We start from the raw sequence: 18,752 nt of genomic DNA, 5'->3' as shown, positions 1-18,752 counted from the left end.
TGAAAACAACAGTTTCAAAATAATATAATTACTAAAGCACTGAACATCAGAGTTGACAAGAGGACCCAATATATGACGCCTAGCTTTAGTAAATAAACGACAATATAACAGTACGTGTGAGATGGTCTCTATTGTTCCAGACACACAAGAACAATTTCAATCCAGGGAATACCCTTGAGCATTCCTGTATATATGGCTCTTGGGAATGAATTACATCTTGACAAAAGAATTAAGCTTCTGTGTTTTGGATTTTTTATGGTAACCAAATAATTAGCAAGTGTAAAGGAAGTTGTAGGAATAAAACCATAACCCAAAGGATAATACTTCCTGTTTGAATCAGTAAGTAACGCAGATCAGTTGTGTGACAAAATTACTTCTGTTATAGTTTTCAATAAATAATATGAATAGAAATTAAAAAGGTTATCATCTAACAAAAATCCCAGTCCACAGTTTGTCAAAAAAGGCATTTACACTTGATGATAAAAATAAGTCTTCCTCATTAGATGTTTTAGTTGACTCGAGGGTTCTAGTAAGAATATTTTTAACTACATTGTAATAGCATATTTCCATGTGATTGTTTGTAAGGAGCAAGGAGCACAGTCTAATTTCTAGTCTGATTACTAAATTGGAGACACAACTGGGAATTCCCAAGATGGTTTGGAAGAAACTAGCTTGCAACCTTTCAAGATCTTTAGCAATTACATGCTGCCATAATGGTGCCCCATATAGGATTGCCGGTAAGATCTTAGAATTGTATCGTTTAAGTAATGCTGAAAAAACTGTGAACCTTTTGCAAAATAAGATTTCTTCAGAAACATGGACAGGAGCTAGAAATCTACTTATAATATATTTAGATGACATATTAGATGCTCATTAGAGCATCAAAATAGATATTTGTAAGAATGAACTTGTTCAGACTCCATTCCTTGCAACCTCCAAGGATGCCCCTAAACAAGGTAAGAAAAGCTAGAGTTTTTCTTTATTTCAAATGACTTTGTAACTTCCCTGAAAATAATCATAGCCATTTAAATTAAAGATCCTGGTAGAAGAGCACCTCCTGCTGCCCTGAACTTCAGGGTACAAATCCGTTTAAAAATTATTGATTGATTTGATTTGATTTGATTTATACCCTGCCCTCCCCACAAATGGGCTCAGGGCGGCTCACAACATCCATACAATACCATGAGTTAATCAGAAAAACTATAAAATCAGTAATATTCTTAAAACAGTCATTGGAATAGTCCAGGTGCCTTATATATAGGCTACTGAGATAGACAATCAGGAGGCTGCATATGGGCCATAATATATAGGCATAACACATGGCCGAGGGCAGTCACAGAAAAAGTGGTGGTCTTAGATGGAAGGGGAGAGGACATTTGCTGGTCCTCAGCCAAAGGCCCAGCAGAACATGTCCGTTTACAGGCCCTGCAGAACTGTAACAGGTCCTGCAGGGCCCGGATCTCCAGCAGGAGAGTGTTCCACCAGGCTGGGGCCAGGGCAGAAAAAGTCCTGGCCCTGGTCGAGCCCAGACGGATGTCCCCTCGGGCTGGAGACCACCAAGAGTTGCTTGTCTGCAGAGCACAATGCCCTGCAGGGGACATAATGGGAGAGGTGGTCCTGCAGGTATGCTGGTCCCAGTCCGTGAAGGGCTTTAAACCGCTGGACTCACATTTGAATATCGTTCAGCACATCTAAACATTAACATGATATTATGCTTTTCTAGAGGTAAATGGAAAAGCACCACAGAAGGAAGCAATAGCACCCAAGTCGGATTGAGCCCTGGCATCTCTCTGTTTAAGAATTAAGCACTGAGACCAAAGGGGAGGCCTTTAGTGTTTCACCTGTATTTTCAAAGCTGCTGGTGGTGCTAGCTGTTCCCAGCAGGAGTAGTTGAAAAGTACTATATGCTGCTGCTAATAATAGTACTTAGCTTTAATATAGCACTTTCAGAGGTTCAGAGCTTTTTACATATATTATCTTGTAATCCTTCCTTAAGGATTACAAGGATTCCTTAAAGATTTGTTGTTGTTATGGAAGCTGAAGTTAAAAGAAAGTCGCTTGCCATGTACTGAATTTGTGTTAGAGGGGGAGATAAGACCCCAAGAGCTTCATGAATCACAGCTTGTTCTCATAGCTGCTGTACCGCACAAGCTCTCACCGGTGGTATGTATTATTTCAAAAAAACACTTATTCTTCAAGGATTGTGTCCAACTAATGAGCAAAAAAAGTCCTTCATGCAAACAATGCGTCAATTAAAATTTCAGGAATTATTTCAGACAATACCATTTTTGCTAATAAAAGTTTTATTTCCTTTTAAATAGACAGTCTTCAGCTAGTCATATTTCTCTCAGTAAAGATTCGGACAAATCAAAGGATGATGGAAGCAGAGGTTGAAGGGAGGCATGGGTTTTGCATCTGACTCAAAATGGTAATTCTGGCTGGTACAGATTTTCTGGGAATACTTTCTTTCTTTATGGGATCTCTAAGGTCAGTGGCAGGGATTAAAATGGCAGGATGCTGTTTTATGGTTGTTCCATGGTTTCATATACAAATTTAATATTTCTGTTCCATGCAGCATATGTAGGAGGGAAGCCTTTTATATATTTTTTGAATGGACTGGCCTCTGGTGGTCATGTAGGAGTGAGTTCGGCTATATTATATTCAAGGAACAGATGGAATCCCCACAGAATTTTTTTAAAAAAAATTCCTTTAGCTTGCGTGGAAACTTGTTAGAATATCTATAATGGAAATTTTTGTTTTATTGAGTGTTACACATATATTTTTAAATTGCCACCCACTTAGAGCCAGAGTGAAAGGAGGCTGCATTTTTTTTTAAAAAAAATCACATTTAATGTTTTGATTTAGAGAAATTATCTGTTTTGTTTTTAACTTTTTCAAAATATTGAACTTAAATTTCATCTTTGGGTCCGAGTTTAATTTTGTGCAGTTTTGGTTCCATAAAATAAGAATTTCCAGAAGGGCAATAATGACATTAGAGAGTACTGATGGAAGGAGCTGAAGAAGAACTGGAGATTTAATGCTGAATTGGGCGCCCCAATCTTGAGTATCTCCAATAAGAATCTTAGGTGGCAGGTGCTGGGAAAGATCTTTCAGAGCCTGGAGAGCTGCTGTCAATCAGAATTGACAACATTCAGCTACATAGACCAACTTTCTGACGAGAGAAGGCACATTTCTATTTCTGTGTCTGACAATCCCAGCAACAATTCTGGTTGTTTTAATCCTCATCATTTTCTTGGTTTGTTCTACCAATCCGATAGTTACCTATGTCCACATTTTAAGTTCTCAGCCTTTTAAAGGACCAGTGGGCGACATTTTGTTTAGAAAAAAACTACTATTTTTATACTTTCTGTTTGAGGTTTCCGTTGTCCTCTCCTCTTTCTTCCCAGAAGGCCCAAAGGGCAACTTGACACCAGCTCCACCTTGCAGCACCACTTGATCCACTCATCTGGCATTTGATACAGGATGCACACAACAGGCCTTAAGATCAGGGCCTGAAATACTGGCTTTTCTCCTTCCAGTTTACACAATGTTTTGTGTTGTTTTTGTTCAGTCCTACTAAGCAGTAGTACATGGCTTTTGTTTGGGGATTTTGCTTTGGACCAGCACAGCTACCTGCATCCTTGGCTGGTTTTGTGTGATAGTTTTTATGTTCATTGGATATGACAGCACAGCTTGACTAACCCACAGAGAGCAGCACATTTTTCCCCCTCAATCTTGGATAGGGATGTGCAGAAACACCTTGTGAAATCTGAGAATCTGACAGAACTCTTTCAGGCTGGATACAAAGAAAAACAGAGGAAGATGCTAGAAAACATGATGGGGGAAAGATCCAGTCTGCATTTTTGTCTTAAATTGGAGAAGATCAATTACCTTAGGCCATGCTAAGTGCAATGAGATCTCAGATTGCCAGAAAGGCTACAGGGATAAAGCAGAGGCATATCTTCCTCTGAAGTGTAGAAGCTGGCATGTCTTCAGATTTGCCTCCAGCACTAGGAAGATAACAAAGGTCCCTTGTAGGGCAGAAAGCAAAAGTAAAGGAAAAATGTGGCATCATATTTGCTAATGGATCAACACAGCTACCTGCAATGTTTGTATTTTATTGCAGTTTGTATAGCTTTCGTGTGCTAGTTTTCTACAGGCTGAAAAAAATAAAGATCATGATTGCCCACCACTGCTCAGTACAGTGGCAAGGAAAAAAGGGTAGGGGGATAGGTGTGACTCTGACGTTTCATCATCATTTATGGTACAACTCCAAAAGGGAGATCATCATATTTGAGCGATGTTCTAGGATCTTTTTAAACCTATTTGCATGTCTCTGCTCCTCTAAACCTCCTGTGGGCTGCCAGTGCTGGGCTGGCAACCCTATATGAAGACTATTACTTTTCCAACAGGTTTTAGGGCTTTTCTCAGGCCCTTTTTGCACTTACAGTTTAAACCGCCATGTATGAGCATTCGTCACAATCACAATGGCTTTGGCATGGCACCCTCATGTTCCACTCTGTCTGAGGCAGTTTCAGTTTGGCATCTTGTTTTTCATTTTAGACAGGCATTGAAGCCTTGGTGCACTTTTGGGCTTTTAGGGCTTTGCAAATCATGTTACACTTAAAAAAAAAAACCTTTGAGCAGGCATAGTAATGTTGCAATGTTGGAACCCACCCCCATCCCCCATATTTGCTGACTGGGCTGTCCCATGCCCACTGGAGAGGCAATTGGTGGTGGAGTTCTGGGGGAAAACATACTTTTCATGCTTGTTCCACTCTCTTTTTTTTTTTTAAGCCAAGTTAGGAAAGGGTTAAAATGCTGCTGTTTCATCTCCTCCAGGCAGTTTCCCTGCAGCTTTGCTTCCAAAGGGCTGTGCCAAACCCTTGGGGTTTTTTTCTCTTTGGCAAAGCCTGAAACATGCCTGGGAGGAAGGGAAAAGCAGCCATTTAACCCTTTCCTGGTTTTTAAAACCAGCAGGGAATAACCAGCAAAATTAGAAATCATTCCTAGCTTCCGGAAAATAAATAAATAAATAATAGAGTGCTTGCATACCCAGGAGGAAGGAAGCCAATGGAGAAGCAGCCTTATGACCCTTACCTCACTTTACTGATAAAAATGGTGGAAAAGGAGAGCTGAGTTGGGTGGGAGTGGTTAATTCTGCATAGACCAATTCGCTCCTGGGGAAAAGGAGAGAGGGGAGAAGAGAAGCAGAAGGGGAGTATAGAATTCGCACTGACATTAATTGGGCCAGATGTGACTCGGCAGCGGCTTCAAAATAACATCACGGTATATCTACAGGGAGAAAAATCTGGGATACTGTGGACAAACATTGGTACTGCATCCCATGACTACCTTTCAAGTGTGAAACTCCTGCAAACATGGGAAGCAGAACAGATACTGTAACGCTTTAAAGTCCTAGTGTGAAAAGGACCTCAGTTTAGATAGATTTTGATATTGTACAGTTTTTTTTTTCTGACTGAGTTGACTTCTTTTTCCTTTGTAAATACTGAATATTGTATTGCTTGTTTTAATATTGCTGTAATTATCAGAATTACCTTGAAAACTTGACTACTGAAAGAGATCTGAATCTAAAAGCATTTTTGTCTTTAGTTCCATACCTTGGAAAAATACATGCTTTTTCTCAAACATGTATTTTATTTATTTTTAAAAATACAGTGGGGTGGGTCTGTCTTTCTCCCGGTCATTTCTGCATATGTGTCTTTCCAGGCCTGGAGTTGCCCAGAAGGTTATGTGTGATTGTTATCAGCCCAGAATTAATTCTGGGTCACTGGAGCAGTCACTTCTTTAATTAAGGTGCTGTAATAGCCGCCAGTGCAACCATTCCCAGTTACACAGTACATTTGCAAAGCCATTGACCTACTGACCATATTTCTGAACCATCACCCTCTAGCCCTCATATGCTTCAGCCTCACCACCACTGTCTCTTTGGTTTACACTGATACTGCTTCAGAGCTGTGTATTTGCGCTCTCCCCTGCCCCCAATGCCTTTCAACACTTGCAAAAGTATACATTTACTTTCAGCTTTTTCTTCTAAGGCTCCTAGTTCCTAGTTACTGGTGTTTCTGTGTAACGATCAACATTCTGATAATTACAGTTCAGATATTAGCCATTTCGAAGCAAAACAACAAGCAGAGCACCCCTCCCACCCCCCGCAAGTTCTGAACTTGAACTAATTTTCTAAAATGACTTTATAGCTGGATTTCAGGATGCTGCTGGTTGTGGGACTTTGCACTCAGGCGGTGTCTCTTTTAAACTGGGCTGCTCCCCACGCAAAGCAGCTACATGGGCCAGGAGTCTAGTTTAAATGAGAAGCTGTGAGAGTGCAGTGTCCTTCAGCCACTGCCATGCTGAAATCTCTCTCAAGATGGAGTTGATTGTGAGAAAATAGTGTCCCCTCTAGAAGCTGCTTTCTATCATGTCACAGTCATGCCAGCCCTTTTCTGATGTTATTTTTAAAAATCAGACCCGACTGTGTAAGGCTTGTGTTCAAAAATAAACACTCTCTTTATTTATTTATTTATTTATTTAGCAAATTTCTTGTTCCACTTTCCTCCAGAGCAGGGACCCAAAGCAGCTTACAAGAGATACAACTATAATTCAAATTAATTTAAACAAACAAAACATGGTATAAAAAAACAAGCAAAAATGAATTGTAGAAGTAGTAAAAGTGTGATACAAACTTGTTTTTTAAACAATAAATATAAATATGCCAAGTATGCATATTGTTTATCTAACTGAAGTGCATGAAACCTTTTGCAATTGAAGGGGTTGGTTGAGTCAAACTAAGGGCTTTATCATCCTAGGCCAAGTCACTACCCTATCCCATACTTCCAATGTCAAAGCAGAATTCCAAAGGACATGCATCCTCTGTGCTGAGGTATGCCTTCCATGCTTGAAAGTCTCCAGCTGAAACTTCCAGTCCAGACAGGAAAATAGAGGTGAATGATTATAGGAATACAATCACTAATGATGTGTGCAGGGCCGGCGCGTCAATGGAGGCAGGGCCGGCAGTTGCCTCCAGCGCAGAGGCAGCAGAGGGGGTGCGGGGGGGGCCTGTGCCGAAGAGCAACTGAGTGGGAGGGCTGGGAGGACGCACGCATGCCAAGCATTCCCCCCCTATCTCCTGCCTGTTGCCTCACAAACTGGAAAGGAGCAGAGGAAAAGTGATTAGTTTGTTTGGGGGGACTGGGGGCGGGGATGGGATGGAATAATGACAGAAGAAAGCAAAGGGGAAGGGAAAGGAGAAAGCGGGAAGGACCTAGAGAAACGGCTGCGCCTCAGGGTGTGCGCTTTGAATGAGCTGCTGAAGACTCAAATCCTTCTTCCAGGCACAAGCCTGCTGGACACAAGAGCACCCAAAGACCATTCTGGGGTGGGCTGCTGCTGCTCTCTCCCAGGATGCCCTCGCATCGGGGGTGGGGAGGGGGCCTTTGCCTGGAAGAAGGATTTGCGTCTTCAGCAGCTCATTCAAAGCGCACACCCTGAGGCGCAGCTGTTTCTTTAGGTCCTTCCCGCTTTCTCCTTTCCCTTCTCCTTTGCTTTCTTCTGTCATTATTCCGTCCCATCCCTCCAAGAAAACTTGTGCGACCCTTGTTTCATTTGGTCCATCTCTAAGTTGCCCTGTGCTGCTGCTGCCACTGCTAACACTGACAACATTGTTTTCAATGCACTTCCCATTCACTGCAGAATACTACTTGAAATGCCCATAGCTCTTATCACAGTGCTTTCCCCTTGCCTAATTCCAGTGTTCTTTTTTGAACATATATAGGTTAGCACTATAGTGTTGTAACTATAGGTGTAGCAGGTTTTCTGAATTTCCAGCTTTCATTTTTTTAAAAAAATATGTCTCACCCATTGTGGAGATATGCCCTTATATCTTCACAACAGAAGTGGCTAGATATGTCTTTCTTTTTAATGAAAGCTAGGAATTCAGAGACCTTGCTGTACCTACCATTACAATGCTATATCTCTATAGTAATATTTTTGTGCTTTAAAAAAAAAATGGAAAAGCCTTGGTGGCCATTGAAGGGGAGGGGTAGCCACTTCTGTCTCCATACATAAAGCAGTGTTGTTTGAAATGGCCATAGCACTTTACATACGGTCAGGGCTTTTTTTCTGGGAAAAGAGGTGGTGGAACTCAGTGGGTTGCCCTTGGAGAAAATGGTCACATTTTCTCCGCGCTGAGCGGCGCGGAGGGCAAACTAAACTCCCCTCTGTCTGGAGATCAGGGTGCGGGGCCACTGGCCATGTGACCGTTTTCAAGAGGTTCCGGAACTCTGTTCCCCCCGCGTTCCCCCTGAAAAAAAAGCCCTGCATACGGTTCATAAATGGTTGTCAAGGCTGCTTGAAACAATCATCCCCACATTTACATGAAGTTGGGGAAGCAACGGATAAGAAACGAGTTAAAATGGAAATGTGAAAGGGCCTTCAGGGTTTCTCTTCATGGAAAGACTTTTCAGGGGGCGCTAATGCCTGCCTCCTAACAATGGATGGCCCAAGCAGCTATGTGTATTTCTCCCTGTGCTCCCTGATATATATAGGCCCTCTCCCTCCACACACATGTTTCATAGTGATGAACACTAAGAAATTCACATATAAAATAAATTCTTGACATTCAAATATGCTTTAGAGTCACACCAAACATAACAATCCAAGAAAAGGATATGCATGTGAAGAGAAAAGACTGCTGCTAGGAGCTATCCAGTTCTTGCGAACTTCCGTTGAGTTCTGTGGGACAAAGGTAATGGAATGCTCTCTTGAGCAGCTGAATTTTGGAGAATGGGATAATATAGTTAACATTCCAAATTGTGATCCTGAGTGTGCCCATGTATTTTCTATTTTGACTACCATTCATCGATATTAGTGAGAAATAAAGCACTTCTTTGATGACAGCATGGCAAAACCTGAATGCCAGCTCTGAAAATGTACGCTGTACATTATACTATGCAATATACCTCTAACTTGTACATCCCATCCATTTTGATGGATGGCATATAATAAATGTCTCCAGAATAGTATCAGAATGTTCTGAAGAAGAGGCTATTGAGGTTAAATAAAGTTTTCATACTAAATACTAAAAAAAAAAGCTATCTTAAGCACTCTACCTGACCCAGCTACAGCTTCATTTTTCTCCCTTGCTTACAATGACTAGCCAATATTTTTATGATTGTGTCTTTGCATAAGACAAAAAGTTATTTCAGTGTTGGTGATTAGAAGGGGGGGAAATTGAGATAAACTGAGCCTTTGTTGCATAGTAAACCAATTTAAAAGAGTCTGTCCTACATAAAACATTTAATTTAGCTTTACATCTGAAAAGAATCTGTGTCTCTCTAAGTAATTTAAGGTCAGTATCTAATTGGAACTGTAACATGGGTATATTGTACTTGGTTACTAATGTTTCAATGGACAGTGCATTTTTTAAGAATCTCTGCCTTGTTCTTTAAATGTGTGGGTATTACTTTTTTCATTGTATCACTGCATTTCAAGAGGTGTTTGGTAATAACCGTGAATTATCAAAATCTGGTGATTGTTGACATTCACATACAAATCCTAGCAAATGTTGAGAATCTCTGAAAACTGAGATACCTGTAAATACTGACTGCCAACTAAATGCCAGCATTTATTGATAAGTGTGCAAGACTGGACTAGTTCCAGTTCTGCCTCTCCTGGGGAACAATCAATGAGAGCATGGCTAATATATCTAATCTGAATGGTGGCAGGTATAAGGGAAAGAAACACTGAGTTCCTTAACTCCAATAGCCCTGGACATTCAGCTGGATGAAGGGTAATGAATTGAGGCTGCCTGTCTGGTGCAGTCCCTGGGAAGGAGAGAAAGAGGGCCCTGGTTGGATTTGGGTCAGGGCTTCCTGTCTGATCATTAGGGTCTAGGCAGGTGGTGTACTATAACTGCCCTGAACTTTCGGTGAAGCCCCAAACCTGTGCAGGGAGGTTTAAAGGGGGTGGCAGTGTGTAAGGAGGTCACAATAGGTGTCTGAAAAGAGGTAACAGCATGCATGTTTTTCAAGCAGAAGCCCCTGGATCAATGCCCACAAGCTCCCATTAAAAATAAGACTCACAAAGTCCAGTTGAGACATTAGAGAATCACTGAGAAGGGACTGTACCAGATGGGCCCATGTTCTCACTCACTATAAGGCAGCTTCAAATTCTGAAGGCTAGAAGAGACTTCTGCTTAACCCCTGGTTTTTGTATTTGCTATTAGGGACTGCCATTATCTCACCTTCTTTCCACAAGCCAGTGATACAACCTGATATCGGGTCCACCTGTCGTCTGTTAAAGCTTGTAGAGAAGCAGATTAGGAGCCCAAAACATCTCTCCCCCCCACTCCTTTTTATCATTCAGTGTAATGAAAACTGGAGAACTTGCAAGCTTGTGCAAGGTTTTGTGTCATTCTACTGCTTGGTCTTAAATTTGATCATTAAGGATTTTTTTAATAAAAAACAAAAATAGACACGTCTCTTTCTATTTTTTCCAAACATTCCTGAAATTTATCAAGGCATCGTATCCAAATGTTGGCATTTGCTCCATTTTACAACATTCACTGTAGCATTGCATTGCAGCTCATTTTTTATATTGATTGAATTTGCATCAACATTTTGGGTGTTTTAAAATTCTGATTTCTGCTAAAGGTATTTACTGCATACTATATTGTTGGAGTGAAGTAGGGATAAACCAAGAAGGATGGCAGGGATATTTGCTTTGATTTTAGCTGTTTCCTTCGTTGGTAAAAATGTAATTCTGATTAATCAGAGACATCTGTCTTGACTCTGCTGGTGACACGCATTGATTTTGATGCTGTCACTTTCAATAACCTAGAAGCCGTTGCCTTTATTAAGGCTCACCAGCAGAAATAAACATGTAGAGTGACTTCATCTGAAGTCTCCAACATTTTATTTTAAACTCTGCCTGCTGCAATATTTGCCAAGGGTTTCAAAGAGAGAGTTATGATTAAAACCCAATTAAGTTTTGAAGACAGACTCTATACGATGAAAAATCTTCAAGTCAGTTGTAGGCATGCACTCACATGATGTGTAACAACTTATATCAGGGATGAAGTGGTGTATCTGCCAAATTTGCTTGCCAATTAGAGCCATTGCCTGTCTGAGTTAACTAATTGTGCTAAGAAATGGCATTTCTCCATAATATTAGACACTCGGATTCATACTGCAAACCAGTGGTGTTTCTATAGAGATGGGTTTGGGAGATACAAACTTCTCTTTATAAGTATAAGTGCGGCATGTGAGCATAAATGACTTTTATTGCCCCCAATAATGTCAGTATTTGGTTGAAGTGAACCCACAGTGGGGGAAAGCGTATCTTCTTTCTCTAATATCACAGCACATTTGTTTAGAATATGCTAGTTATAATTTGTGCTGTGAAGTCTTCCCTAACCCCTCCCCTCTTGTTTATATTAAAATGAAGGGCTTAGATGCTTTTATTATAACAAAGTTTGTTCTGTGGAGTTTTGTTAGAATATGAAATATGAATATTTTACAATGCAAGTTGTGGTGATGAAGTGCAATTTGCGTAGCTTGCATATGATAAAGTAAGTATATGCTTACCGAGGGAGTTGCATGAGAATTAGAGCCCTGCTTGAACATCTGCTTGGAATTTTATTATCCTGTCCTACTGACAGTGTTTCCCTCGTTGTTTTTCTAGATTGACAGCAGAATATTGCACTGATCTTTTTTTTCTTCTTCAGCAAATACATTTAGGTGAACTTTGTTTCTTTTTCTTGAAAAAAAGGAATTTAAAGCTTGCTTTTGATTTTCATCCTATAATTTTTATATACTCTTGACATTTGTAGATGCCAGATTGAAGTCTAGTATGCTGTAGCCAAGACAGGCCATTGACTTGCAGTGAAATGCCAGTTGATATCTCAGTAAACAGAAATATTCTATGCTTTATTGTGTAGACCATATGAAAGCTACATAGGCTTTCTTTGGAGAGACAAATGATCAGATTGTTAATGTCAAATGGAAGAAAGGACTGTTTGCTTTTCTACTAAATAACATCAAAGACAATTTTTATTAACACCAATCCTGGGGAAAAAAATACTCAAGCTCTTTACAAGATTTCTCAGCCTCACGGAGCTTTTGCCCTGTGATTTGAATTATTTATTGTTTTGCAAATAAATGCTTTGCTGTTCCATGCAATTTGAAATGTGGATTTGAAAAGAGGGAATTGCAATAAGGAATAGGTATAATAAGCATAACGTCTTTTATTTGGAAATCCTCATATCGTTCCAGAAAGGTATGCTTGTTGTTGTTTTTTAAAGAATATTTAATCCTTTGTTTCTAAATTATACTGAGGATCCTCAAACAATTTTTCCTGAATAGCTCTGTTGACTTTCGTTGAGCCGTCCCAGGAAAAATGGTATGTGAATCTCAATCTTTTGTGTATAAGACACTTTAAAGGGGGCGGAAATCATAATTTGAAACTGATATATGTAGAGAGGGAGATAATCACGCTGCTGGATTTGGATCTTATCATTTTTGCCATCAGTTCAGTATTCCCAAATGCAGTTAGAAGTATGTTTCTGCTATTGTTATATTTGTGAGTCGCAATTCTAAAGGTTGGTATGTGTGGAATCTCTGAGTGAGATACGGTAGGCTGAAAAACAGAGTCTGTCCCAGTGTTGCCCAGCTGAAGGTCATGGCTGAGCAACGATTTAACCTAGAGTTGTCAGGTCCCCCTACCCCCTGGGTGGGAGGTGGCAGGCCCAGCACTTACCTTCTCTTCACTGGTTGTGCGCATGCAAAGTGCACACACTCCCGGCCTGCGTGATGATATCACTTCCAGTGGGAGCAGGGGATCCCCCACCATCAGCAGGGAACTAGCAACCCTAATTTAACCTTATAGCTCGCCACTACAAGTCAAAAAGTCTGTCCACAATACTGTAGTCATATAACTGAACTGGAAGATTTCAGATGGTGTGCCTTGCTAAGCAGGATTCCATACTGTGAACACACCTTTGTTTGTTGTCCTATTTTACAGTGCAAATACAATCCATGGTTTGCTGTTTCCACTTGCCATAAGTGGAAGTTTCTAATTAGTTAACATAACGTATCAGGGTAGGAAGTGGGAAGCCAATGAGCTATTGTGTAAGTAACTCTGAACATTCTTCACATCTTGTTCCCATAAGCCACACGTTGTAGTTACATTTGTACTAATTCTAAGCTTCAAGCTAATCTACATCTTTATGTTCACCAAATTTCTTCCCCCATTAGAAAATAAATATATAAAAGTAACTGTTACTAAAAAGAAGCAAGAGATGGCAGAACTTGAGGTTATTTCTGGAGCTGTCTTCAGCATCCAGTCCTCCCACACCACATAACCAAGGTACTTTCCCCCAGGGAAAGAAAGAAATTAGATTAAAACATCAATATACTAAATGTAAACCTGTTTTAAATGTTAACTTAGATTTTGGGATGGCAACCTGTTTTGTAATATTTTATGATACGAAATAGAACACTGTTGCCTATCTTTTTTCAGTTATGTAATTATTTCTTTGTTATTCTATTCCTATGCCTTTTTAATTATGTAGTCCTCAAAGAAACTTTCAAGACCTAAAACACCAATAACAATCAAACAGCTATTATAAACTTCTATAACTGTTATAAGAAATAACAGTTAACGACCCTGCAGGAGAGGTGAGTCAATAATGCTCTCAGAAGGCACTGTGTAGTTTGGTAATCGATTATGAAACCTAAACAATGGGCAGTAATTGCAGAACTTCTCTTCATACTGATTCAGTGGTCAGCTGACTTGGTATGTCCAGAATGTAGGAGAGTAACATGAAAAACTTTCAATGCTGCCAGTTGCACATTGGAAGTCAAGCTTCATATACATCATATTATCTTATTAAAGTCTGAAGTTTAGATTTGATTCCTTCTTCTTAACTTCTGTTTCTGGATATTACCATTGCCAGTAGTTCTTTCAAACTTTACTTCCCATATCTTACTTGCAGAGGAAGTAAGTACTGTGTTGCTGTGTTTTTTTTGCTTTGGCTCAAGAAATTTATGGGTTGGATCCCATGGATCTATTCCACTTGCATTGGTGCTTTGCTCCAGTGAAACATGCCTTCCTCGGATGCAAGAGGTTCTTCTGCCCTCAAAGGAACCTTTAGCCTCAAGGGAAGGCTCCTTACTTCACAAGAAAGCACCACACTTATCAGACTGTATCAGCAGGATCCAACACTTTATATTTCAAAGCTTGTAATGGCCAGGAAATCTCAATGAGGAAATCAGTAAGCTTGGTGATAGAAAGTGCTGTCAAGTCATAGCTAATTTATGGCATCCCCTGCTGGGATTTTCATGGCAAGAGACTTCATAGGTGGTTTGTCATTGCCTGCCTTTGCATAACATCCCAGGTCTTCTTTTGAGGTCTCCAATCCAATTATTAAGCATGGCCTACCCTGTTTAGCCTCTGAGATCTGATGAGATTGGGCTTGCCCGGGTTATCCAGGTCTCGGCTCCAATAAACTTAGACAATATGAATTCTCAGGGGTTGTGCAATTGTACAAATAAACAAACTTACTTTCATTACTGCCTGCCAGATTGTCAAACAAATTATCTAAAGGGTTATCAGCCAAGGCATAAAATAAAATAAAATAAAATAAAATAAAATAAAATAAAATAAAATAAAATAAAATAAAATAAAATAAAATAAAATAAAATAAAATAAAATAAAATAAAATAAAATAAAATTGGTTAGTCTTAAAGGTGCTACTGGACTCTTTTTGATTTTGCTACTACAGACTAACACGGCTAACTCCTCTGGATCTATAGCCAAGGCATTAATAACAAAACCCAAACAAACAAAACAAAGAAACAAAAAGGGTAGGATGTCCTTGACCTTTTCAACTTTTGAAAAAAAATAATTTTCTTACCTTGGATTCATACCATGGCTTTGAATCTGAAGAACTTCTTAAGTGAATAGACTGAGGAGCCAGTTTGGTGTAGTGGTTAAGAGCACGGGACTCTAATCTGGAGAACCAGGTTTGATTCCCCACTCCTCCTCTTGAAGCCAGCTGGGAGGCTTGGATCAGTCACAGCTCTCTCAGAGCTCTCTCAGCCCCACCCACCTCACAGTGTGACTATTGTTGTGGGGATAATAATGACATACTTTGTAAACCACTCTGAGTGGACATTAAGTTGTCCTGAAAGGCAGTATATAAATCAAATGTTAGAATTATTATTATTATTATTATTATTATTATTAATAGATACTACCAAAATTTATTTTAGAGTTGAATCAATGGAACACATAACAGTGTTTAGTAACAAAAATATATGCTTGACTTGCTAAGAATTAAATCATTTAGAGCTAGGTAATTGAATTTTAACTTGAACCCACCTCTGTTTTGAACTGAAACCCAGTTGGTCTTTCCACATCTGTTCAAGTTGGAAAGGAGAGACTTGTGTCAGAAACTACAGAACAAAGCCTTAAAGTTTTTACTGAAGGACCTTCCCAATTCCAATTGTTTCTCCATTACACACTTCTTTTCCCCTTCCTTATGTTTAGACATTTTTATGCCTTTGTAGAAAGGATGTTCACGGAATTGTGAAGGTTTCCTACTGTTAGAATTAATTATTGGACTTTAATAAAGTTGAATGCTGTCTTGGTTGCCTGCTCCTATGACATCAATCCACATCGGAGCTAACTTTACATTATATCTACATTACATTACAAACTTTATTCTGAAAAGAAAGTTCAGAAGAACCAGTGAATCACTGAAAAATTCTTATTCTTGTTCACATGTTGAAAAGGAATTATATCACATACTTCTTTAGAACTATGACAGCAGTAAAAACAGGGAATGTAGATTTGCCTTGTAGATTATTTATTTATACATTTTCACCTCACCTTTCTTCATGGTTGATTGAAACTTACAATAATAGATTTAAAACACAGTTAAAAACATAATAAAATAACAACCCCTAAATCTGCCTCCCCCAAAGATGCCTGTCATTCAGATCCCTTCACAAGCTCTGGCAAACAGACAGGCCTTGCAGCACCTTCTAAAAATCTCCTGTGTGGGAGCTCCCTTCTTCTGGGAGGCCATTCCACAGAACAGGGCCAGATGGACCCCTAGTGGTGCAATAGCTAGCAAATGGCTAATTGAGGACCACAGTTGGTGCACAGGGATATATGGAAGGAGATGGTCCTTCAGGTGTGTGTGTGTGTGTGTGTGTGTGTGTGTGTGTGTGTGTGTGTGATGTACTGTCAAATCGCTTCCAACTTATGGTGACCCTAGGAATGAAACACCTCCAAAATGTCATTAATATACTTGCTCAGATCTTGCAAACTGGAGGGCATGGTTTCCATTACTGAGTCAAACCACTTCATTTTGGGTTCTAAAAGTTTGGCAGACTTCTTACTAAATAGCTTTAATTAACTAAGCAGAAATAAAATTGGCCAAATTTAGGTATGGGACAGCAGAGTTTGGGTAGTGGTAAAGAAAATAAATAAAATATCTTAGGATAGAGAACATATATTTCAAAATGGGTGGCTTTTAGGGTTACCAGCTTCAGACTGGGAAATTCCTGGAGATTTGGGGGAGTGGAGCCTGGAGAAGGCAAGGTTGGGGAGGGGAGGGATCTCATCAGGGTATAATGCCATATAGTCCATAATACGAAGTAGCCATTTTCTCCAGGAGAACCGATCTCTGTGGCCTGGAGATCAGTTGTAATTCTGGGAGATCTCCAGCAGCAACCATCTGGAGGCTGGGAACCCTATTTTAACAAGATTGTTCATCTCTCACTGTAATGCAATGTTCTAGGCTTTAAAAAATCCTGGGTAGTATAATAATGTTAAATATTGTGAGTAACATTTCCCACCAACTTACATTCCAGAATTATAGTAACAATGTTTTAAGCCATAGATCCAGAGGAGTTAGCCGTGTTAGTCTGTAGTAGCAAAATCAAAAAAAGCAGTTTCTGTACCATGCATCTGACGAAGAGAACTTGATTCTCGAAAGCTTGTGCTACAATAAAATTGGTTAGTCTTAAAGGTGTTACTGGACTCTTTTTGATTTTGAATGTTTTAAGCAACAGGGTGTGAGAAAATCAACATAGACTAGAGATGGGCACAAATCAGGAAAATTCTGAACCGTGCGGTTCATGGTTCGTTGCATTTCACGACCCCCCCCCCCCCGAGTTCATGAACCAATTTGTTCGGTTTATGAAAACATCACTTCTGGGCCACAGGTCTTCAGAGATCCCACCCCCCCATTGCCTAGGAAACTAATTGATTGGCACCAGGCCAAGAACCAAATGAACCGGGCTAAAAATTTTCATGGTTCCATAAACTGGCCCTGTTCGTGAAGAACTTCAGTTCATATTTCGGTTTGTGCCCGCCTCTAACACAGACGTTTTGCTATCCATTTGCCAGCCAGGGATTTATCTGTGCAAGTCCAAGTTGAAAACGGTGTTCACCACCATTTATAAAGATCAATCAAAATGGTAATTCACACGTACTTGCAAAGTATGATTAATATCCTAGAGATGAGGATTTAGCAATTCCAACTCTTTTTCATCTGTGATTTGCTATAGTAGTAGTTGCACACTGCAGCTTCATTATTTTGTAGATTGTGTAGGTAAATGGTTTATTCAGAAATAGCTAAATTGTAACAGCTGTGTAATCTTTGCAGCATTATAACTGAGCAGGATAGGATGGTATTTTGCCATTAGTTTACGACATGCTTACAAACATAAAGTCAGCTATCAGTCATAGAACTGGTTGTTTAAAAAAAGCAAGCATGAGGTTTCCCTACACTTCTGCTTGTGCAAGAATCCTATGAGAAAGTATAACCTGACAGTAGCCATTTTCTATTAATAAAAAATTGTGCTGTCTGGTCACTTGATGGAAGAGTGTAGATGGGAAAGTAATAGGGTTGACTGGGATGAGAAAGTGTTCTTCCTCTATGTGGCTGTAGAAATGTGAACTGTGTGTGCCTTCATTGCAACAATGTTTAGACCATCTGCCTGCAGAGTTCCTTCAAACACCTCTATGAAGATTCATGGTTCTTTCCCTAAGTAGAGCTACTCTCAGTGTATATTTAATAAACGGAACTGTTTTTCCTCTGCTCCACCCCCCCCCCCATTTATCTTCAAAAACATTTCCCTTTCCCCCAAAACAGTCACCTTTGAAAAGGTGACTTCCAGAAGCCAAACATTTGATAGCGGGGGAAATAAGCAAATGCATGGATATGTGTATAGTTAGAAATGGTTATTCAGGTGGGAGGAGTTTTCGGGTAGCAGAATGTGAATTTACTTTAGGGTTTGGGATGGGTTTATAAAACATGGACAATGGTGATAAAACAGAAAAAGACATTCAGCAGTTTCTTTCGGCAGGCAGTCTGCTAGCAATGAACAATTTAAACCAGCAAAAACTTCAGTATGTGGTCAGACCACACATTGATTTTCTCCCCTATTTGTTATATAATATCATTCCCTGCTCTTTGCCCAGAATTGTGTAGTACAGGGATTTGAGAGTGCTAGAAACAGAGTGGTGGTTGTGTATTGGAATGTGCAGAGTAGAGAAGGCTGTCACAGCAGTCAATAAGATCTGAGAGGTGTTGACTAATTGCCTGCTAATTACACAGTAAATTGTCTAATTAAGCTGATGGTTAATTAGGGTGCGCTTGCACAGCAGTCTTGTGGAATTTTGTCTGATGTCTAGGAAGCAGCTTGTGTAATTGGCAAACT

The 18,752-nt window shown here is 39.8% G+C and overlaps 1 protein-coding gene across 1 annotated transcript in view; it reads left to right on the top strand.

Moving 5' to 3' along the window:
• DPYD (dihydropyrimidine dehydrogenase) overlaps nt 1–18,752 on the top strand; it is a 765,031-nt gene that overhangs the window by 387,122 nt on the left and 359,157 nt on the right. The gene's annotated exons all lie outside the window — the stretch shown is intronic.

The sequence above is a fragment of the Eublepharis macularius genome, chromosome 5, assembly GCF_028583425.1.
Source record: "Eublepharis macularius isolate TG4126 chromosome 5, MPM_Emac_v1.0, whole genome shotgun sequence".
In the NCBI taxonomy this organism is placed as follows: Eukaryota; Metazoa; Chordata; class Lepidosauria; order Squamata; family Eublepharidae; genus Eublepharis; species Eublepharis macularius.
The sequence above is the reverse complement of the archived record's forward strand: the minus strand, read 5'-3'. Positions and strand labels throughout refer to the sequence as shown.